Consider the following 24,013-nt stretch of genomic DNA (forward strand, 5'->3'; position numbering starts at 1 on the left):
AATACAATTTTTTTTTTCCCCCAGGTGACTTGGAGACAGTTGTTCTGTGGGTGAACTTTTGGGAGCCATTGATCCGGAGCTCTCCTACCAGGGCCCCCAGCACTGAGATGGTAAGTTGAGTAAGTGTTGAAATGGGGTAAAATGATCTTCCCTCTATTGTGAATAATATCGTCACACAAAAGCATTTTCCTTTGTTTTGAATTTATTTCTTAGGAGAATTTCTGGGAGTGGGATGATTTGGTCAAGGATATGAGCATGTTTAGAGTCTTTGTCAACCATTTTTACATTTTAACATGCAAATGTAGGGCACCACTTAAAAAATTCTGAAGTGTTATAGACATGTAGAGGCAATTCAGTCTCACTCAGGGAAAGCCCAAAGAAAGGAATTTGCTTTCACGTGAGAAAGTACCAAATTACTCTCCCATTTCTCTTTTCCAGTAAAACAGAATACTGATGAATTACTTTTGGAATAAAATTTCAAAGCATTACAGAAGGCTCAATTTCTTAGATCATAAGTTGAAGTCTTCTTATCACTAAACTTAGTTTCTTGTAAATCTGCAGTCAGCAGTGACCTCTTCCCCATTTCATAGAAAAGAAAACCAACAAAGAGAGTGGTTAAGTAACATGAATATGGTTTTCATGTCATTTCCCATGAGAACTGTGTATAATCATCCATTCAGTCATTGTTTGAGAAAATAAATGATTGAGTAGTTTTTAATAGGTGACCCATGGAAAGACACTAGTAAGATGAATGCATGAAGAGAGCAGTATCCATATTGGAGGAGGGTGGGCAGAATGAATTGACCCAGATAGACCTCCTGCTCCATCTTTTTGTTTTTTCGTTTTATTCACTATGCATTCTCATAATCTGCTAACCTAAAAGCATGGTTATTGCTTGTGGCACAGAGAGAATCAGGTGAATTTTCAATGGCTCCAATGGAAAAAAAAAAAGACGTGCTTTTGCAAAATATCAAGTGAGATACACACTGTGGTGTGCGGGAGACTGCACTTGCTTACAAGAGCTGATTGTGATGTTTCCAGAAATTTTACAAGCCAGTTGTTAAACACAGTCACTATTAAAAATTAAATTCTGGGCTTCCCTGGTGGCACAGTGGTTGAGAGTCCGCCTGTCGATGCAGGAGACATGGGTTTGTGCCCCGGTCCGGGAAGATCCCACATGCCGCGGAGCGGCTGGGCCCGTGAGCCATGGCCGCTGAGCCTGCGCGTCCGGAGCCTGTGCTCCACAGCGTGAGAGGCCACAACAGTGAGAGGCCCGCGTACCGCAAAAAAAAAAAAATTAAATTCTGTAAATCACAGTTAAGTAAATTATATTAAAAATAAAGGTAATACTCAACACTCATTATTCCTGATTATTTACCACAGTTTTACTGTCATCTGTGCTTTTGAAGTTATCTACTCCAATTTATCTGTGTGATAGGAATATTATACAATGATGTGCTATTAAGTATCTCTTTCCAACTTTGTATTCAGTGAAATGGCCATGGCATGAGTATTTACACCACAAAAATTGGCAAACACTGTCAACCAGGCTCTCCACAATTTTTTTTTGAGGAAAGCCTGTTGAATAAACATTTACCAGAATAACACCAAGGAAATGTGTAAAATACAATCATGGCAACTTGGCAAAATGTGTCAAGAGCCATTAAAATGCCCATACCAGGGAGTTCCCTGGTGGCCTAGTGGTTAGGATTCAGAGCTTTCACTGCAGAGGCCTGGGTTCGATCCCTGGTTGGGGAACCATCTTGCATGCTGTGCAGTGTGGCCACAATACAAAAAATTTTTTAAAAAAATGAAATGCTCATACACTTTGATCCATTAATTCTACCTCTGGGAATTTATTCTAAATAAATAATTCAAAGAAGGGAAAAAAATAACATGCATGAACATGTTCACTGTATTGTTATTATAACAGAAAAATCTGAAAATAACCTAAATATTAAGCAAAAGCGATCTGGCAGCACTAACTGTGTGGAATATTTTACAGTCATTAAAGGTCATAATTAACAGTAGTTATGAAAATATATTTGATACGGTGTTAAATTAGAAAATCAGGATTACAATTTTCACTTACATTCTGATTTCGTTATGAATGAGGTTTAAATGTGAGCATAAAAAAATAAAGCATTTGGTGTGTTAGAATGGTGAAATAGTAGAATTTTTGTTTTACTTCATGTATTGTAGAAGTGGTGTGTGTGCGTTAAAAACTATGGAGAAAGCCTGTAAATAAGTGGTCTTTTATTTTTTTAGAAGATTTTTTTTTTTAATTTATTTTTATTTTTTTTGCGGTACGTGGGCCTCTCACTGTTGTGGCTTCTCCCGTTGCGGAGCACAGGCTCCGGACGCGCAGGCTCAGCGGCCATGGCTCACGGGCCCAGCTGCTCCGCGGCATGTGGGATCTTCCCGGACCGGGGCACGATCCCGTGTCCCCTGCATCGGCAGGTGGACTCTCAACCACTGCGCCACCAGGGAAGCCCAGTGGTCTTAAGTAGTTTTAATATTTAAGGGGAAGGCTAAGGGGAAGATTTGTGGACCAGATGGGGCTTGCTTTTGACATGCAGATGTGTACTGTGAACCCTGGGCAGGGCAGGGTATTGTAAAGGGAGTTAGGATCTAGGCAGTCTGGAGTGGTGAATGCTAAGTAGGTTTCGTTATGGCAGCTCAGGAAGAAAGAAGTGACTGGCTGCCTACGGAGGATTTGCTAACGCAGTCGATGGAGATTGAGAAAGAGCCCAGAGAAAAGCTACCGTCGAAGGCCGGAGAGAGAGGAGAGAACATTTCTTAGGAAGAGACAGGGAGATGCTGATCTCAGAGGTGAACCAGATGGATGTGAAAATAGTTCCATTTAGATCCCAAAACAATAGGGCTCAAAGCAGAAAGAAAATGATTCTTCTAAATCATGTGTTCTCGAATCTCAGTGTGTTTACCTGTGTGTGTCGGGGGTGAACCTGTTACCTTGAGGCTTAGGATTGAAGGGCTTATGATGTAAAAGAGGTATGACAACAGAGAAAGCCCAGAAGGGACAAGTTATTCTGTTAAATCTATAGAAACAAACTAAAAACTGGAGACTCTTCTTATGATACTCCTTAAAGGGGAATATAGTTTGTGCCATAAAATTCCCTTCTGTAGTTAAGTAAGTTTTGTCAGGCATTTGGACCAGCTGAAAGTAACTGTGAACAGGGGAACTACAAGGGAAAGCACAGAGAAAAATGGTTAAAGGGAGAGTCTAGGACTCATGAATATTCTATTTCAAATCATTGGGAGGTGGTAATCAACAATAAACCTGAGTAGAATATGTGGTGCTATGTTCAGAAAACATTCGGGCCTTACTGTATGATAATATCGCATTAAAGAAGGAAAGAAAGCCTAATTTTTAATGAAATGCAGTACTTTATATACAGAACTGTAGCACTCAAAGTAGTAATAACAATTAGACATGTGCCATAACAACAATGTACGTATCACAAAATAAACATATTGAAAGTAAATGACATCGCAGTAGCAGAAGCCATGGTACTGAGATTATCGACTTCACCTGGCTTTAGAACTTTAGTGACAGTAATAAGCTCTCAAATCGCCTTTAATATCTTGGGTTCTTTCAACTTTACACTGAAAATTGTTTGACTTTAAAAAGGATTTCACATTCCCTGTCGTCAGGGGCAGTAGTCTCTTGGGACATGACATGATAAAACAAGGACAAATCAACAACCCTTAGCCTTGGAGTCAGGGTCTGTTGGATATGCAAGGGTCTGGCACCTGAAGTCAGACCTCCTTCTGCCTTGCCTGCTGACTGTCCTTTTCCCTACTTTACAGGGTGTTTCATGGACTAATTGGCTTACAATTTAGAGCAGTATTTCCTAATCACTTTTTTGGTCATAAATTCCTTTGAGAATCTGATGAGAACCAAAGACCGTATCCCCAAGAAAAAGAACACATACAAGAACATGCACATTTGTCATACACTTTTAGGAGATTCAGGGATCCTCTAGAGTGTATCCATGGACAATCTGTAGTCCAGAGGCCTCATATTAAGAAATCCTGCCTGAGAGGCTGTCAGTATAGCAGAGAGGGCATTGCAGAAATTGAGAAAGTGCTGGTTATTGTTGATGTTGGATTTAGCTGCTAAAGAGAAAAGTTGACTCTCCACTTGATGGCTAAAATGAGGACAACATGGCAGGTACATGTGTAATTTTATAGCACTGGATCCTCAAGTTCAGTAAACATGCGGAGCTAGAGCTTGTTCTCTTCAGCGTATATATGACTAATGTTCTACGTCCTTAATTCTGAATTCTCTTATGTGAAGCCAGGATTAGTAGCCATCTGGGAAAACATCTCTAAGATTCTATTTTAATGTCTTATTTACTGTCATGTGGTACCTACTTGGCACAAGAAATGCAGGCAGTTTGTAAATACCAGTCTGGCTAACCCCAGAGTGTAGTGAGTGGTATTCAGTATTGGATACCCAGCCAGGCTGCTTTTAGAGGGGAAAGGCCTGTGTGTAATGTGATCGCTTCTGAGTGTAAAATGCTGGTTTTCCTATCTGAAGCTGAACATCTGTTTGGGCCCTGATGACTTTGGAGATAGTACTTTTCCTGTGTAGCCTTTAGACCACAGAAGCCCAGTTGGCCATCTTCTGTTAGTGGGTACTTGATTTGCAGTTTGGGGACCTGGGTTTTTTCGGCTCAAAGTTCATGCCTTTGTTAATCTCCTGTCCACTTAGATGGTGAGAGGGGCTCAGGCAGGGTGTGAAGATTTGTCCCAAATCTGTCATGTTGATGGAGTGGGGGAGATACAGGATGGGGAGGGGAAATGCACCCAGTCTTCAACTCTCCAGAGAAAAAGTATGTGCAACTGGATAAAAAAAAATTGTGAAATATGAGTCAGGCTTCTCTTGGTCTGGCAGTGTAAGAATTATACGTCTTTCTTTGAGGTAGAAAAGGAAAATCTGTAACAAGTATATTCAAGTAATTAGTGCGCCTCACCTTCTACAACCATTTAAATTATTGTACACCCATGACTAGGTCTCCTGCCAATTTCAGTTCAATGTATTCAATGTATTTTTCAATGTATTCAGTGTATTTTAATACATTTAATGCATTTAAATAATAACACTGCATCATAGAATCCTCAGTGACAGCCCACAAAACAGAAATATTCCATGTACACCAAAGACCAGTGGCAAACTCTCCACCCCCTTGTCTCCTGGAGATTGCTTCCCCTGCTTCGACATTATGTCTAGCAAACTAGTTGCTGTTGTGGGGAACTGACTGGCATGTATCTTGTATCTCTTCCTTGAGGCTTTTCCTTTCTTTCAGAGGCTCCTTTCTTTTGGGCAGGATCCCTGCTTTTCCTTTGCTTTCACCAGTGCTATTCTAACTTCTGCCTTCTTGAGCACTTCTAAATACACATATCTTATCATAAATCTTTTTCTCAGTTGCCACAAAAAATCCTGCCTGTCTTTGTTCCAATCTGGAGCTGAAAATGATTTCAGCCATGATTGAGAAGTATAAGAATGCCTGGGATTAGTCCTTCTAGCAAGGAAAAGGAGAGCCATATATTTGGATTCAAATTTAAATGATGTCAAACCACTGTCATCAGCTGCAGAAACCCTGAAAGGGTCTTGAAATCCCCTTTGGTATACTTTTTGGGGTTAAAACCTGATTTTCCTCAAACTCCAAGAACTTTGGACAGTAACTTGCTGTAATTTACGATGACAGTCTTTCTTTCTCGCTCTCTCTTTCTCTGGCTGTGATAAGGGAGTAGAAGAGGGTGTTGGACGTATATACAGGAAATAGGAGGGGAAAAGGCAGAAAAACCTTACATGTTGACAGTACCATAACTTCCTACGTTTACTAAAATGATACTGTCACTCTTCCTATACACAGACTATCTGGTAATATCAGAGAAATATCTGTAATAATGTTGACTTTAAAAATATAATAGCAATGCATGTTCATTGTAACAAAATGTGGCGTATGCCTTTTAACCTAAATACACGTGTACACATTTTATTTATGAGTATTTAACTTTTTATTAAAAACACCATCATGCTAGTGCTTTCCCTTCAAAGTGTGCAGAATCTATAGAAAGGAGCTTAAAGTAAACATTGCTTCTTAATATAAGAGAAATACAGCTGATGCTTAAATGGATCACTTGAATTAATGAAGGGCAAGCAACTATGGTATCTTTTCTGAGTCCCATAGCTATCTTTTTTTCCTTTTCATCCTCTACATCTCAGGAAAAGTGATTTCAAGATGTAGATTGCGGTAAAGTTTCTATTAAATTCTAGAGCCATGAAAATACATGGACAGTTTTGTCATGGTGGCAGGGGGGTTCTGTGTAAAACTTGGACCAAAAGTTCAAAACCCAAACCAAGAGTTTTGGATTTCCCCAAGGGCTACCCATTTGACATGTCATCCAGGAAAGACCCAACACACATAGATATGGAAGGAAAAACAAAAGTTTCTCTTCCAACAGGGGCTAGACTCTTGTGGTTTCAGTTTAGAAACTAGATTGTGCAATTGTACTCATGAAAAACGTCACCAGCATTTTTAGCTTAAGCTGATGTTCAATTTTTTTTTCTGACCTGTGACCAGCCAGCCTTAAGAAGTTATATTACCTTAAAGCTCCCTCTGATTTACCATTCCTTTCTTTAGAGGGCTGAAGTGATCATATTTAAAATTCTTTCCTACGTTCATTCACGCTGTTTGGAGTTTAAGCGTTAGTGCTACTTCCTTTATGTATTTGGTCATGACTGGTTTTATTTCTCAACAGGTATGTAGCTCATTATTTTATCTACCAATTATAATTACTTCTTGTTTCTTTTGCCAATTTTGAGAGTGCTTAACGATTCTTGAATGCTAGATCTTTAACAAATTAATTACTAAAATGCAGAATAAATAACATAGCAAATTCACTTGCCTTCATAGTCTTTTAGAGTTTGATCAAGAACTTTTCAATTATTATCAAGTTTTTCCTTTTCCTATAACATATTGGCTGAAGTACAATTTATAAATAATATCACCAGTCCGGAAAAAAGAGTTGAATGAACCCTTCTGCTCACCACAGAATAAGCTTTGTTCTAAATTATTATTTTAAATTACTTTAGATGGCTATAGAAAGGCTGCTTTTCAGAAAAATTGCAAGTAACTGGGCAGTATGAAGCAATAGCCTTAAAATGTTCATATACTGTGACTGCTTCTAAGAATTAGTCCTAAGAAAACAATAAGTGTTTTATTATAAAAGCAAAGCTTTTCAACACAATGATACTTTTATAATAGAAAAACCTAAAAATCATTTAAAATGAAAGGCATGACTAAATAAATTATATTTAAGCCTATTAAATATTCATTAAGGTATTTTTTGAAGAATGTTTAATACATGAGAAAAAAATTTGAGTACAAAATTACATATTTTTGTTTAAAAGGGCCTATATATTTTTATACATGAGTTCAGAATATGAAGGTAGATAAACCAATATGTTAAAAGTTATCATCTAGTGTATAATAAGATTACGTATGATTTTTAAATGATTTTTATTTTTCATGTATTTTCTGTGATTTGCATATATTACTTTTATAACAAAAAAGGTAAAAAATCCTTATTAAAAGAAAGTCAATTTATGGTGTGAGGTTAATAGTGAAACTAGTAAAATGATTTTGAGGTGAGAATTATTTTGATATTTTGAAGAAAACCTAATGCTTGAAAGCCCTAAGCCTATAATTAAATTTTATCTTTTAAGATTTAGTGGATCTTTAGGTTTAAAGGGATTTTGAGTTTCTTTTATCTTGAACCTTGAAAATCACTTTTAATGAGAGATGTTGGAGTTATTAAATAGGTTTGGCTTATATTTTTAAAATAAGAGAGAATTAGCTTTAGCTAGTATCAGAATTTAAGTAAAATATAAAATATTTGAATGATGAATATAGAGGATTATCTTAAAAATTTTAACATGTGAAAATATTCCCAAAGGGAGCCTTTAAGAGGCACATATTCCTTATGCATCTTAAATATTTAATTTAGAAATAACTGACTTTCAAATATTTTGAAACACATACCTACTAGGCAAATCATTCATTTGGTATAAAGTAGGAAAATTATCTCGTAGCCTTTCATGACCGTTTTTCTACACAGTAATATCAAGTATCTTAAAGTTTGTTAGTTTCAAATGCTAAATATTAGTTGGAATACTTTACGATTATTTGAAAAGTTGATTAGTTTAGTGAAGGAAAGCATTTTCCTTTTAAATATGAGTGAAATCTCCTGTTTGCTTGTGTAATATTCCTGATCACATGTTTTGCTTTTGTTTGTGTTTCTTTCTGGCTTTGGTTTAACAATAATCCATGGTCATGTCAGACAAGCTATGGTTCATGAGACAGACAACATATCAGTTAGCAATGTTTCAGCTGCAACTTATACAATACCTAATGGTAACTTACAAAAATCTGGATTCCCACATAAGAAGTCTGGAGATCTGCATTCTGCCATTGGTTCAGTGGCTCAGTGATACTGCCTTTGCAGTTCTCGTGTCTTTCATCATAGTTGCAAGATGGCTGCTGCAGCTTTGAGCCTTGTGCCTCCATCAAGAGGTGTAGACTTGGGTGGAGGTGGAAAGGAAGCTGATCTGGCAATGGCTGTTGCTTTTTCTAGGAAAGCAAGAATTTTCCCAGAGATCTCCTAAACAGATATCAACTTTCATGTCGTTGCTAGGACTGGGTTACGTGGCCAGGCCAGCTGTGAGGAGGGTGAGGAAACAGGAAGTAGAATTGTTATATAATGGCCTTAGACCATGCATTCCCGATAGGGAAGCAAAGGGAGGAATGCAGTTAGGGTAGGGATGGGGTGAGGGTAGATGGGATGGTGATGATAATCCCTAAGGGGGAGAATTGTTTATTGGTGGGGAAGAGAGGCAGAAAAAAGATATTACTCTTTTTATGTATGTAGCACAGGTATGCATACAATACATAAACAGACGTAGAGTGTATTTATGGTATTAAAATTTCATGAGTAGGGTGATTAGGGAAAAAGTGTCTAAAAATGCTCTGAGGTGGATGATAATGAAAAAAAGGTTGAGAAATAGTGGCGTAGGCCAAGAATGATCCATTGCCTAAGGCTTTGCACAAAGTCCTACAAACAAAATTGGATTATCTTATTAATGACAAAGAGAGGCTTGGATATTGAGTAGAAAACTAACAATGCCTGCCACTGATAATGTCATAAATTAAATTGAGGAACAACTTACATTATCTTGTAATTGGTGGTCTCTCATTGGATTGTGAATTTCTTAAGAGTAGGAACTGTGTTCTATTCATTTTTGTATGTTAGTACACTAGGCCCTCAGTATATATATATTGTGTATTGAATGAAACAGTGTTTTACCTAACATTGTTTTACAGCTGGACCAGTTACCCCCAGACATTAATTTGAACATTTCTCCACCCAAAAACCATCAGTAGCTTCCAGTTCCTTACAGGTACAAGGTCTACCTTCTCACTCACATTTCCTACCACATTCTCAACTCTGGTCTGGGGTCCAGGCACACTTATCTACTTGGTCCCTAAACACATCTTTGGTCACAGTCCTCTGTGCTTTTGCACATGCCAATCCCTCTCTTGTGACCTTTCCAACTCCTTTCGCCTCGAGACTCTATTCTATCTAGGTCACTTTCTCTGGGAGTCCTTAGGTGGTTCCACTTGCCTAGAAGACCTTTTCCTTTGTCTCCATCAAATCCTCCCCCTCACAGCCTAGTTGAAGTCCTACTTCTTCGCAAGTTCTTTCAGTGCCCTCAGCCCATGTGTACCTCCATCCTTTATTCTTTTTTTTGTTTTTCCTTTTTTGTTTTTTCGGCTTTTGTTTGTTTGTTTATTTGGGGTTTTGTTTTGTTTTTTTGCGGTACGTGGGCCTCTCACTGTTGTGGCCTCTCCCGCTGCGGAGCACAGGCTGCGGACGCGCGGGCTCAGTGGCCATGGCTCACGGGCACAGCCGCTCCGTGGCAAGTGGGATCTTCCCGAACTGGGGCACGAACCCGTGTCCCCTGCATCCGCAGGCGGACTCTCAACCACTGCGCCACCAGGGAAGCCCTGTTTGTTTTTAATGATTCCCATCCTTTTAAAATCCTATTGTATTTCTGATCTGTTTCACTCTTTGGTGTACCTAATTAAGTAATTAAGTGTACCTAATGTCTTTAGTTGTTAGTTGCCTGACTCAAGCATTTATATCTTATCTCCACAATAGGCTAAATTCCAGGAGAGCAGGGAATCTCTCACAATGACCAGTGTAGTGCTGTGCATCTAGGAAGCAATTAATAAAAGCTGGTTAAATAATAGATAAAAACGATAAATATCAATAGATAAAATGAGAGCCAGTAAGTAGTTGGACATTTTGCTTTCTTTGCAGTTCTAACACCCACTGTATACTATTTGTGTTTTAACATTAATAACCCAGCACAGCACCATGGGGATTCACTCACAAGAGACAAACCTAAAGGCTTGATTTAGGAGCTAGAAACCATCCACTAGCTCAGTTCTGCCTTCCATTTCCTGATCCTCTCTGCATGAGAGAATTGGAAGCATGGAGGTGTGGTGTAAAGCTCAGGGCTTTGGAGTTAACCAGGGTTAAGTTATTAATTTCTCTGGATCTCAGTCATCACATCTGCAAAAAGGGGATAGTATTATTTACCTTGTGGGATAGTTGTGAGGATAAAATTAGGTCATATATAAAAGTGCTTGGGCTTCCCTGGTGGCGCAGTGGTTGAGAGTCCACCTGCCAATGCAGGGGACACGGGTTCGTGCCCCAGTCCGGGAGGATCCCACATGCCGCAGAGCGGCTGGGCCCGTGAGCCATGGCCGCTGAGCCTGTGCATCCAGAGCCCGTGCTCCGCAACGGGAGAGGCCACAACAGTGAGAGGCCCACGTACCGCAAAAAAAAATAAACGAATAAAAATTTTAAAATTTAAAAAAATAAAAGTGCTTGCCTCAGGATCTGGCACCGTGTAGGCACTCAATAAATAGTGCTGTCGATGGGTTGGTTTATCAGCCTGATGTTTTGGGGGCAATATGTCTTTGCTTTATTGAATTTCCCTCTCAACATTCCCCTGAAGAGAAGAAGTCACTTAGGAGTACTTATTTAAAAGGTATTTTCTACCTAAGGAGTTGGAATAAGAGTAGTATCTACATTTCATAATATTTTGAGCCAGAATGAAACCCTCCTGTCTTATGCGTGATGAAAGAAGCACCTAGAGGTGAGTAGTTACTCCTGGTTATGAGGCCAATGACAGAGATGAAATTGAACTCAAATATCCTGACTCCTGATTAGGGCTTTTCCCCCTTGTCTAGGCTTGCCAGATCTAGCAAATAAAAAACTAGGATACTAGTTAGATATTGAGTTTCAGATAAACAAAGAAATATTTAGTATAAGTATGTTCCATGGCTATTAGTTTAAAAAATAAAACCCCTTTTTAAAGAACAAATAAGAAAAAATAGGTGTGAAGGGAATAGCTTATTGACACGCTATTTTAATAAGAGTTGAGAACTTGCCTTTACAAGGGGAAAATGGCACTTGGAGAAGTGAAGGTATTGATTTTTTAAAAAAATTGTATTATTATAAAAATTTCAAACACATCTAAAAGTTCCCATAAGCTCATCACCCAAATCCAGCAACTGTCAAGATACTGCCATATTTGTTTCATCTTTTTCCCCCTTTGCTGAAGTACTTTAAAGTAAATTCTAGACATCACGTCACTTTACCCACATATGCTATGCATCTCTGAAATCGAGAATATTTTCTTACACTACCATGTGGCCATTAGCCCACCTAACAAAATTAGCAGTAATGCCTTGGAACTTTCTAATACCCAATCTATAATCATATCTACCTGATTGTCTCAAACATACCTTTTCATAATTGACTTATTTAATTCCATATTTAAACAAAGTCCATCCATTATACAGTTGTTATGTCTCTTAAGTATCTTTAATGTTGATTATTTTTAATGGTAAAATGAAGTATGAGGAAAGACACTGGTTGATGTCTGGGGGTAGTTTTATTTAGATTCATAGCAAGTTGTTTGATTACTCTTCTGTAGATAGTACTGTACAAAGACCAGAAGAGACTTTGCAAAGAGCGATGTCATAAATGATTGTTTATGAGATGATCTGTTATGGTAGTTCCATTGCTTTGTTTGCAACAGATGAAAAAGAAGGAAAGAAAATGGAGAAAGAGAGAATTTGTTTTGTTTTGTTTTTTGGGGGGGTGGGGGGCGATTGTCTTTTTGTGTGTTTGTGCTGAAGCTGCTTCACATGTAAGTTGAGGATAATAATATAATAATTCTTACTACCCAGATTGTGAAGGTCAGATGTAAAGCTGTCTGAGAGAGCTGTGCTTAGATGTGTAACGTTGTTTCTCCAATTTGACTGTGCTTCTGAGTCATCCTAGTACTTTAAAAATAGCTTCTCTGGTTCTTCCCAGACCTACTGAATGTGTATCTCCCCATGAGGGGCCCAGGAAAACATTTTAAACAACCTCTAATTTTGATGATGCTCAGATTTGGAGATCACAGACTTTACCCCCTGGACATTGATCAATTTATCTGTAAACGGAGGGAATTCCCTGGTGGTCCAGTGGTTAGGACTTGGCGCTTCACTGCCATAGCCCCGGGTGCCATCCCTGGTTGCGGAACTAAAATCCCGGAAGCCGCGTGGCACGGCCAAAAAAAAAAAATTATCTGTAAATTGAGAATAATGATACTTCCCAGGGCTAATGGTATATCACAGCACTGTGGGATGAGTAGCAAATGCAGTGAATAAACACCGAGTACTTCCTTAATACCTTAGTCATGATCAGTGTTATGAACCCAGTGTTATGAATCCACACGTTGGACACTTGACTTTGAGATGGATTAGAATTCTTCAGCTTTCTCTATTCCCCCTGCAACATTTAGTATAGTGCCCAGCATGTAGTCATGCAACATTTAATATAGTGCCTAGCATGTAGTCATGCAACATTTACTATAGTGCCAGCATGTAGTCAGAGTGTAGTACATATTGGAGGAATGAGCACATGAATGGTATTATTGACAATTCAGATCAATGACCCTTCAGATTATCAATCCACAGACAATACAGGAGACTGATAGGCCCCTAGTGCTATTCCAGTTTAGGAGGGGCCTGGATTGGGATGGGATTAATGCCCAATGCCTTACCTCTCTTTGTATACAGTTTTTGTTTTTTGGTGAAACTTTCTCCTCTTCCAATCAAAACTGGCTTTGAGGATAGAGAGAGACTTGAAGCACATTCGTATAAACGTGGAAAGGGTAAAAAGGGCTTTATCTTCCAAGGATATTCGCGTTTCGACAAAGCACTGAGCCCCTGGAGAAAGGGCTGTTTCAGTGGTGGGAGGGATGCGCAGTCGGGACGGGACTTCCCATTACCCTGATGTCCCCTGTGGAGTCGGGTACCTTCTGGTAAGGCTGACCCCTGAAGGAGACATGCTGTGCCCGCTGTGCCAACTGGTCGGAAAGCCCATGCGTCAGACTTTCTTGCAGGAGATCCTTATTGGCAGGGATGGCAGCTACTGCTGGTTGATTGGGAAGCTACTTCCTTTGCCATCTCCCTGTGGGGAGGGCTCCCCTGAGCTGGGCCTCTGGATGATCCCAGATCAAGAACTGTGCTGTGGGGATCTTATCAGATGCTTCTGAACTGCTGTCCTGCTTCAAAATGAGGAACCCTGAACATTCAATTCTATGCACAAGTTGCGGTGATGACTCATAGTCGAGAAGACACTGGAATTCAGCCAGGAGAATATCATTAAAATGAGGAGATGGGATAACAGATTTTGCATGTGATAAAGGAAGTCCTCTATCTTTTTCTGTGCCCCATGATGCAAAAAGGAGGGGACATAGTTTGCCTACTGATAGTTGACTCTGTGATCGTAAAGTTTCCTGGGACCTTATTTTAGAAAAATAGCAAGTGTGGGGAATTCCCTGGTGGTCCAGTGGTTAGGACTCCACGCTCTCACTGCCAACGGCCCGGGTTCAATCCCTAGTTGGGGAACTAAAATCCCACAGGATGCATGGTGCAGCCCAAAAAAAAAACCAAAATAGCAAGTGCGAGTCTCACTCTTCTACTTCCTGATTACACCCACCCGTGCGTACACACACACATACTCATGGGCCAGGCTAGTAAAACTTCATGGGAAATGGAACACTGAAGAGTTCACTGGGAGGTTTTCAAATTTAATCTTACAAGGTAAGCACTTTGGGGTTGATAAACCCAAAGGAAGTTTTCTGATGGATGTCTGCATGAGATATGTGAGTGTTACAAGATACAAGCAAAATGTACAAGTGAAGAGGTGGTTACAGGAAGGTAAAATGAGTTTAGGGGATTCTCTTCTGATGCATTTCAGTTCACTTTGGAATTATGGACATGAGAAGTTGGCTAATGCTGATGTTCTGGGGTTTCTTTTGGAACCCTGAACCCTGAGGAACCCTGAAATGTCTATTGAAAGTAATTTACTATTGCCTCTCGAAAGTAATTTCAGGTGGGCTCGTACCACTAAGGCAAGACTTGAGTGGCCTAGTACATGAAGATGACTGAGCGTCATCTCCTGAGAAGCTGGATTTATATGAAGAGATATTGATCAGAAAAAAGAGGGTTGGTGATCCATGGAAACATAGAAAACAAGCAAGTCTGAGAATCGTACTCTGGCAGTGCCCGTCCATGCATTGTCAATGGCCAAAGAATCTTGGCTAATAGACTTCCTGTATTTTGATCCCATTCACAAGACCATAGAGAGGAAGTGAGCCTTAGGCTAAAGCATGCCCTTGAACTTTCTGGTACTCAGTGACAAAAGGAAAGGTGTTGCCATAAATCCTAACTGTGGCAACTATCTCTGTTACGCAAGGAACCTCTTTTCCTAGGGTCTGAGTTTCCCCAGGAATTTTTCTAGCATATTGAGCAAGGTGGTATAGGCACAATCCAAATCACTGGAATATTCCAAGGTGTTTTTTGTTTTGTTTTTACATGAGTGGTATCTGAAAGAGCTATGAGGAGTTCCAGACTAAGAAAGGGACTTACAGACCCAGTGAGACCTGCTCATCTGACAGATGAGGTGCCTGTGGTGGGAGGGGTATCCTGGACTGGTTCAGGGTCATTTCGTTAGTCAGGGGCTAATCCTGACCCAGGATCCAGGTCTCCTGTGTCATACTTTCTTGAAAGTGACTACAGTATCTGGTGATACTAGCAAATCCTATTTCTATCCAGGAAGAAACTGGGGATGCATTTATATTTTCTTTTACAAAGAGTCGTGAGTTACTTTTACAGCTCCCTTTTATTACCGAAGCAGTATATGTTTTCGAAGGAAATTTGTAAAACATAGATAAGCACACAAAAAATCTATAACTGCACCAATCAGAGCATTGCTAGCATCTGGGTTTAGCTTCTTACTCCTCTCTATATTTTTATTGAAAAAATCAGGATCATGTTTCACATACTGTTTTGAACTTGCTTTTTTTCATGTAACAATGTTGTCATATACCTTTTTTCCACATTATTAAATATTTTTCTAAAATAATAAGGAGTTTAATGATAAAAGAGGTGTGTGTGTATGTTCTTCTCCTTTGAAAAGTTATCCTTTCTGGCAAGTAGTCTTGTGTTTAAAACGTTAAGGCAAATGAGGGCAAAAATGAACAGAAGTGGCAAGTCCATTCCACAGGAAGTGTGTTTTCTGGAAGTCCCTGCTGCTAGAAACACATTTACAATTAGGCCTCCTGGTTTCATACATGTTGATAATAGCTGTGTGGAGGTGTGAGAGTTGGCATAAAGGGTGAACATCAAACTCCAGGTGGGAGCTCTGGTTAATCTACAGAGTCGCAAGTTACCCTGCCGAGAGCAGATATTCAATAGTTATCCAGTTCCTCTCCCTGTTAGGACCTGACCATTTTAATGTTATGGGGAATGCTTTACAAGGCCTGAGAACTTCTCAGTGTGGACATTTGGGAGGCAAATGAGTGATGTGGCCAAAGACTGCTTTCTGTCTCGAGGAAAGCCAGGAGCACTCCTTAGAGTTCTGAGGGATTTTGTGGGGTCTACGTGACATTCCCCTTTGGGCCTCTCTGCCACCTTGGCTGCCTAGTTGTTCTGCTGTTGAGGTCTGTAAAGGGGCTGGGTGTTTTCTCCAATCAGCCTCTGAAAACTCTCTGAAGTGCAAAGCGTTTGCAAGTTCTTTCTGTCACAAATTAGGCCAGTGGACTCTAAATTGGACGTGTTCCCGGGGAAAAGAGGTACAAATTCTGTTTCTATGTGTACAGCTAAGATGGTTGCAACTGAACACTGTCTTGAAATCTGACACCAGCTGGGGCCCCTTGTGCTTGTTTGACTCATGCACCCAGGCTGAGGGCTTTTTAGCACCCATGCCTCTGGGTCAAGTTAGGGGGTGGAGAAGGAAGGACAAGCTAGGGAAGGCAAGAAGAAAAGCCCAGGAGTAGGGAAAGGGCATCTGTGGCAGGAAGGTTGAGCTCTCTGCCCCTTCATGCTCTTTTCTGTTAATATCTGTTCTCAAAGCAGCAGCAGGGGTTGAGAGCACTGACTACAATTTTGAAAGAAGTTCCACTGCGGGTAATATGTTATCGAACAGCATCGCATGCTACAGAGAAATCGTTCATGAAAGGCAGAGCCCATCGATGTCGTAAACTTCGTTGTTGTCTTATTTTAAGAAACTACCACAGCCTCCCAGCCTTCAGCAGCTATCGCCCAGATCAGTCAGCGGCATCAACGTGGAGGCAAGACCCTCAATCAGCAAAAAGTTTATGACTTGATGAAGGCTCAGATGATGGTTAGCATTTTTTAGCAATAAAGCATTTTTAAATTAAGTCATGTACACTATTTTTAAGACAAAATGCTATTGCACACTTAATAGACTACAGTCTAGTCTAGTGTAAACGTAACTAATACACACTGGGAGACCAGAAAATTCATGTGACTCACTTTATTGCGATATTGCTTTATTGTGGTGGTCTGGAACCCGAACCTGCCGTACCTTTGAGGTATGTCTGAAAATCTGGTGATAAAGAAAAAATTAAGTGAGAGGAGTATAGAATAGTATGCAGCAGTTTGTATACTAAAAAAAAGAGCGAGTGTGTGTGTTAGGATAATTACACATATGCATTCGTATATATGTTTGTGAATACGTGCCATAATGTAATAGCTTTGGGAAAATGCATGAAAAACTTAACACAATGGTTGCCTCCGGGAAAATGGCCTGGGGCCCTGGAGGGCAGGCAGAGGAGGAAGACATATTTTTCACTTTTGTACTCTTTGAATTTTACCATAGGCGTGTATTATATTAACTATTCAAAAAGGTAAACATAAAAACATTTAAAGATTACATGTGAGCTCAAATAAGGGAGAAAAATAATGCTTACGAGGAGTTTCTGGAAGGCCTCCTGGAGGAGGTGGTGTCTGAGCTGGGCTCTGAGACAGGTAGAACTTTACCAGGAAGAGTCAGAGCAGAAAAGATTGTACTTTAGGAGATGAGAGTGACACACTTAGAATTACTAAGTGAGGCAACATTAAAAAACAAACAACCCAATCCAAAAATGAGCAGAAGACCTAAATAGACATTTCTCCAGAGAAGACATACAGATGGTTAAGAGGCACATGAAAGGATGCTCAACATCACTAATCATTAGAGGAACGCAAATCAAAACTACAATGAGGTATCACCTCACACCAGTTAGAATGGGCATCATCATAAAATGTCCAAACAACAAATGCTGGAGAGGGTGTGGAGAAAAGGGAACCCTCTTGCACTGTTGGTGGGAATGTAAATACATTCAGCCACTATGGAGAACAGTATGGAGGTTCCTTAAAAAACTAAAAATAGAACTACCATATGACCCAGCAATCCCACTCCTGGGCATATACCCAGAAAAAAGCATAATTCAGAAAAACACGTGCACCCCAATGTTCATTGCAGCACTATTTACAATAGCCAGGTCATGGAAGTAACCTAAATGCCCATTGACAGACGAATGGATAAAGAAGATGTAGTACATATATACAATGGAATATTACTCAGCCATAAAAAGGAGCGAAATTGGGTCATTTGTAGAGATGTGGATGGATCTAGAGACTGTCATACAGAGTGAAGTAAGTCAGAAAGAGAAAAACAAATATCGTATATTAACGCATATATGTGGAATCTAGAAAAATGGTACAGATGAACCAGTTTGCAGGGCAGAAATAGAGACAGATGTAGAGAGCAAAGGTATGGACACCAAGGGAGGAAAGTGGCGGGGAGGTGGTGGTGGTGTGATGAATTGGGAGATTGGGATTGACATGTATACACTAATATGTATAAAATAGATAACTAATAAGAACCTGCTGTATAAAAAATAAAATAAAATTTAAAAATTCCAAAAAAAAAAAAAGAACAAAAATAAAGATTACGGAGTGAGGAAAGGCAGGGAGAGTTTGGGGGATATTTCATAGTCCCAGGGCAGCAATGGCTAGGTGGAGTGGGGAAGAGGAGAAAGTAATGAGAGAGCTGGTGGGAAGGAGGTTATTTTATACTTAGCATTCACAAATTGGCCCCACTGTTCCTTTCCAATTCGTCTCCCGCCTGTGTTTCAGCCACAAAACCCAACTCTCTACCCTCCAAATACACAGAACCTTCTCCCCTGCACACCCGGGCACCGGCTGCTTCCTCGGTCTGGATGCAGTCCACCAATCACATTTTCTCTCCCCTCTGAGACCGATCTCAGATGTCTCTCCTTTCTGCCTTTCCCACTCCCACTGCCCTTGAAGATTTAAGCACTCTGTCCTCAGCATTCTCTTGGCATTCTGCACTTACCTTTATCATGGCACTTGTCCATTTAAATTTTAATTTTTTCTGGGATGAAGCTGAGCGTAAGGTCATTTGTATGCGGAAGGTTGCTTCTTTTCTCTCTAGTTTAGGATTTTATTCTCTAATGTCCCAGCTATATGGGGCCTTAGTATGATGAAGTACAGCCATACCAGCTACCTTTGCATGGCCATCGCATTACCTCTCCTCAAGAAGTCATTTCTTCTATAGAAAACAACCACAACAAAAAAGTGAGGGTTAGAGACATTATTAACAAAGTATGAAAAATTTTTTTAAAAAACCTCTAAGCCCAGTCTAAACTATATTAACAGTTTCTTTGTTATCTTTTGTCCCCATTAGTCTCTTTAAAAGTATTCCTAGTTTAAAGCCAACTAAAGGCAGACATCCTGTCATTCTTTTAGACTTCTATGGATTTGGAACTTAATGTTCATGGAACATTATGTATGCATAAGCAATGAATTAAACAGCGAAAGAAAAGAATTTTGCTGTGGAGTATCTTGATAGTTTCAGGGTCATTACGAACTTGTTTCTCCCAGTCTCCTGGGAGAAGTTGAGCATCTAGGGAGACAGTTGATGCATCTAGGGAGCTAGTTAATCCCACTGCTGTGTATTATATCTGCAATATAATTAATATAGAAAGTATATACATTGATATCCCAAAAGGGGATTTTAAAAACCTAAGAAAGGCTGTACAGACTTGTGTTCTTAGGTTATTCCTCTTTGTTCCTCTTCTCCCTTAGAGAATTTAGGGAGTAACTGCTGTGCCCTTAGTACAGTTTTATCTGTAGAGGAACACGTATTGGATGAGCTAGAATTCACAGCAAGTCTGGTTTTGTCCACCATTGCACAGATACCTTTCCTATGCCTGAACCCATGCCATTCTGACCATTTTGGGCATTCAAGGGCATCAGACCAGGCTTGTACATTTATTTTTCTACATAAATGAATCATTCAACTGCTTCCTTCTTCAGTTACTAATATATCATGGGTACCTTTCCTCACAATACGTACAAGGTTAACCTAATTCTATTTTTTAATTCAAAATATAGTTGACGTACAATATTACATTAATTTCAGGTGTACTACATAGTGATTTGACATTTGCATGCACTGTGAAATGATCACCACAATAATTCTGGTAACCATCTGTTCCCATACAAAGTTATTACAATATTATTGACCATAGTCCTTATGCTGTTGTATTACATTCCTGTGACATTTATTTTATAACTATAGGTTTGTACCTCTTAATCCCCTTCACCTATTCACCCCTCCCACCCCTATCCTAATTCTTTTTAATGCTGTATCGGATTCCACTGTATGGATACAACAGAATTAATTTAACCACTGCCTTTTGATACCTTTTAGTTATCATCAGTTCTTTTTCTTTTTTTCTTTTTTTGGCTGTTGTGAATAATGCTGCAATGAAATTCTATTTTTCAAAATATTTTTAAAATAGATTTATTTATTTTTATTTACTTATCTTTGGCTACGTTGGGTCTTTGTTGCTGCTCGTGGGCTTTCTCTAGTTGCAGTGAGCGGGGGCTGTTCTTTGTCATGGTGCGGGGGCTTCTCGTTGTGGTGGCTTCTCCTGTTGTGGAGCACGGACTCTAGGCACGTGGGCTTCAGTAGTTGTGGCACGGGGGCTCCGTAGTTGTGGCTCGCGGGCTCCAGAGTGCAGGCTTAGCAGTTGCGGCTCACGGGCTTAGTTGCTCTGTGGCATGTGGGATCTTCCCAGACCAGGGTTTGAACCCATGTCACCTGCATTGGCAGGCGGATTCTTAACCACTGTGCCACCAGGGAAGTCCTGCAATGAAATTCTTGCACATATTTCTTGAATACTTGTATAGGTACAACATGACAATGGGTTTAAAGAGTTAGAATTGCTGGGTTAAAAGGTACATGCATTTAAAATTTTGATAGCTACTAGCAGGGATATACCAAGGACATGGGGGTAGAAGGGGTCCACTCCAGGTATAGGCAGTGAGGGAGTACATCATCTGCTGAGAATTTAAAGACAATAATAAAATCAATGGATGTTTACTTTTTATTATCACCATGTGCTGGCAGTGATAAAGTTAGAGTAATGCTTAGGGGTGTGTATAGATTCCATTAGAGCTGACTTCTGGGGTATATTGTGATTCCCCAACCTTATGGCACTACGTATTCCTGATTCCTGTTTACTGATTCCTAAACAGTACATTAGAATTAAAGAATGATAGCACAATGATTTTAGAGACTATGAAACAGAGCTTGACTTATTTCAATTCTGTTATTCTATGTGACTTTTTGGAGTTTTGTGTTTAAATTTAAAACAGTGAAGCAGAGTGCAAATTGCAAAGTGTGATATTTCTGATCAGTATCTGCAAGTTTTAGTTTGTACAGAAAATATTTTATTGCACTTGAATAATACTTTAAAAATTGAAATTTATCTTTCTTGTAAATTGTTACTTGTTTATTTTAAAGCTATAGAATGAGTCAAGGAAATAATGATTGTTCCTGACTCTTACACATTATTACTGAAGCTAATTTTGCCATTAAAATGAGGGAGGTTAAAAAATGATCAGCTCCGGGTGTTAAAAACACAAAATGTGCCCCTGAATTCTGTCATATTGCCTTCTACAAAGATGGCATTCTTCCGTACATCTTCCAATGGTGTCTGAGAGAGTCTGCTTAAGGGAGAGATCTTTCAATTGTTGTTAGAAATAAGGCCTATAGTAAGAAAGAAAACACCCACCAGCTGAAAAACGTCTTTCCAGCTCTCCCTCCTCATCTGCTGCCTTTATTTTAGGATTGTGTCTTAGTCTATTCGAGCTGTTATAACAAAATGCCACAGACTAGGTGGCTTATAAACAATAGAAATTTATTTCTCACAGTTCTGGAGGTTGGGGAGTCCAAAATGATGGCCCTGGCAGATTCAGTGTCTAGTGAGAGCTTGCTTCCTGATTCATTGATGGTGCCTTCTCACTGTGTCCTCATACGGTGGAAGGGGCAAAGGAGCTCTCTGGGGCTCCTTTATAAGTGCACTAATTCCATTGATGAGGGCTCCACCCTCATGACCTAATCACCTCTCAAAGGCCCCACCTCCTAATACCATCACCATATGAATTTTAGGGGCACACAAGCATCAGATAGCAGCAGATTGCTTAGTTTCATCAAGGTTGCAAAGGTAGGTAAGCTTCCCCCAGATGAGAGACATTGGGAGGGGAGATAGAGACAACTCTGTGAATGGGTTTGGAGGCAAGCCCTCCTCACTAGCTTGTCCTCTTGGGCAAGTTACTTTACTTCTCTGTGCCTTAGTTTCCCTGGCTGTAAAATAACAACAATGTATTGAGCACATAGTATCGTTTTATTTTATTTACTTATTTATTTTTGGCTGTGTTGGGTCTTTGTTGTTGCGCACAGGCCTTCTCTAGTTGCGGCAAGTGGGGGCTACTCTTCATTGTGGTGCATGGGCTTCTCATTGCGGTGGATTCTCTTGTTGTGGAGCACGGGCTCTAGGCGCAAGGGCTTCAGTAGTTGTGGCACGTGGGCTCAGTAGTTGTGGCTCACGGGCGCTAGAGTGCAGGCTCAGTAGTTGTGTTGCATAGGCTTAGCTGCTCCACGGCATGTGGGATATTCCCAGACCAGGGCTCGAATCCATGTCCCCTGCATTGGCAGGCAGATTCTTAACCACTGCGCCACCAGGGAAGTCCCGAGCACATAGTATTGTTGTAATGATTAATGAGCTAATTTTCATAAAGCACTTTAAACAGTATCTGACCAATGTGTTTATTATTATCCTTATCTACTAAGGGTCAGGCATGCCGCTAGGCATGAGAGATAGAATCTTTTTAATTGCCTTAAAAATCCTTCAAACTATTCACTATTATCCACATTTTACAGTTCTTGTTATGTGAGTTGCCAAAGGTTATACTACTAGTCAGCGATAGAGATGAGAATCTAACCAAGACCTCAACTCCACAACCTGGGCTCTGCAAATGATGGAATATCAGCAATTTTATACTTTGAAGCTGAAACCAAATCACCTCACTCCATGCAGTGCTCTGGGCTAAATATCCTGAACAAAACACCTTGACTTCTTTTACAGTTTGAGCAATCTGTAAATTAAGGGTTTACCCTAATTCTAGAGAATGTTGGAAGCCTTAATGATTGCCCCTAAAGAGAGATGATCTATCTCTCAAAGGAAGTTAAGTAGAAAGAGAACATCTGTTTGAAAAATAGTTTTATATTAATACTGGGAGTTATCTTCTGAGTAAAAAGCCACCAATTTGGAACATATATCTAAGCTATCTATAAGGGTTTACATTTTTAAATTAAGGAAATTAAGTATGGGATATAAAATGTAGATAACAGGGCTTCCCTGGTGGCGCAGTGGTTGAGAGTCCACCTGCCGATGCAGGGGACATGGGTTCGTGCCACGGTCCGGGAGGATCCCACATGCCGCGGAGCAGCTGGGCCCGTGAGCCATGGCCACTGAGCCTGCGCGTCTGGAGCCTGTGCTCCGCAACGGGAGAGGCCACAGCAGTGAGAGGCCCGCGTACCGCAATAAATAAATAAAGAAATAAATAAAATGTAGATAACATATATGTGAAAAAATACTGTGTAGATGGAAAGAGTGCTGACTCAGTGATCCAGTTTCTGGGCTTCAGGTCAGCCCTCACTACCTAAACCACCTTGGTGGGCCTTGGTTTCCTCATGGGAAAATGAGGAAACCTGGGCCTTGGTTTCCTCATGGGAAAATGAGTAGGTTGAACTAGATGACCTTTCAGGTATCTAATCATGCTAAGTTTCTTTCCACAATCAGGAGACATGCTATTTCACATTCTATTTAGTGGTTGCTCAATAATGGGGGAGTACCAGGATTTTGGGGAATTACCAGAATTCACGGACGCAAAGCATATGAAGAAAAAAAGCTACATATTTATTTAACCAAGAGAGGATTAATATCCTTAATCTCTAAAAAGATTTTTAAAAATATTTAAGAAATGATGACCACCTTACTAGAAAAGTAGGCAAAGTAGGTGACTTATGAAAGAAAAAATGTAAGTGGTCAACAAAGAGATGAATTTTAATTTTCACTAGTCGCAAATGAAAACAGATCAAACTGGCAAATATTATACCCAATGATGGCAGT

At 39.9% G+C, this 24,013-nt stretch overlaps 1 protein-coding gene across 2 annotated transcripts in view; it reads left to right on the plus strand.

The window, feature by feature from the left end:
* RHOH (ras homolog family member H) overlaps positions 1-24,013 on the plus strand; it is a 37,641-nt gene that overhangs the window by 3,267 nt on the left and 10,361 nt on the right. The window contains exon 2 of one of the 2 annotated variants that reach the window (XM_032632752.1): positions 25-110. The gene's annotated coding sequence lies outside the window, so the exon portion shown is untranslated. Of the gene's footprint in view, positions 1-24; positions 111-6,565; positions 6,793-24,013 lie in introns of those variants that run through there. The other variant, XM_032632754.1, reaches the window with a different exon arrangement.

Source organism: Phocoena sinus, chromosome 5 (assembly GCF_008692025.1).
Source record: "Phocoena sinus isolate mPhoSin1 chromosome 5, mPhoSin1.pri, whole genome shotgun sequence".
In the NCBI taxonomy this organism is placed as follows: Eukaryota; Metazoa; Chordata; class Mammalia; order Artiodactyla; family Phocoenidae; genus Phocoena; species Phocoena sinus.